Source organism: Phalacrocorax carbo, chromosome 2, assembly GCF_963921805.1.
Source record: "Phalacrocorax carbo chromosome 2, bPhaCar2.1, whole genome shotgun sequence".
Lineage (NCBI taxonomy): Eukaryota > Metazoa > Chordata > Aves > Suliformes > Phalacrocoracidae > Phalacrocorax > Phalacrocorax carbo.
The window spans coordinates 137,499,239-137,499,873 of NC_087514.1; positions in this window are offsets into that span (position 1 = coordinate 137,499,239).

Genomic DNA, 635 nt, shown 5'->3' on the forward strand with positions numbered 1-635 from the left:
GCAAATAGCTGTACTGGTCTGGCTGGGATGGAGTTAGCTTTCTTGACAGCACCCCATGTTGTTCTGTGTTTTGGGTTTGTGACTAAAACAGCGCTGGTAACACACCCGTGTTTCAGCCAACGCTGAGCAGTGCTCACGCAGCAGGGAAGCTTCCTCCTTCATTGCCGCCTCCTCTTTTTACCCTTCCCCCCCCAACCCTGCAGTGACGAGGCTGGGGGTGGTCAAGAAGGTGGAAGGGGACACAGCCAAGACAGATGCCCCCAGCCCACCAAAGGGATATTCCATATGGGATCATGCTCGGCAGCAAAAGCTCAGGGAAGGGAGGAGGAAGGAAGGACATTCAGGGTTATGGTGTTTGTCTTCCTGTTGTAAACACCTGCCTGCTGACAGGAAATAAATTGCTTATTTCACTTTGATTGTGCAAGCAGCTTTCCTTCCCCTGTTAAACTCTCTTTATCCTGACCCATGAGTTTTCTTGCTTTTGTCCTGATTCTCTCCACCATCCCACCAGGGGGAAGAGCATAGGAGAAACTGGGTGGGGGCTCACCTGCCGGCTGCGGTCAACCCACAACAGCCTACCTTTTTCACTCAGTTACTTTAGTAGTCCAGTCAGACAACAGCAATTCACTGACATA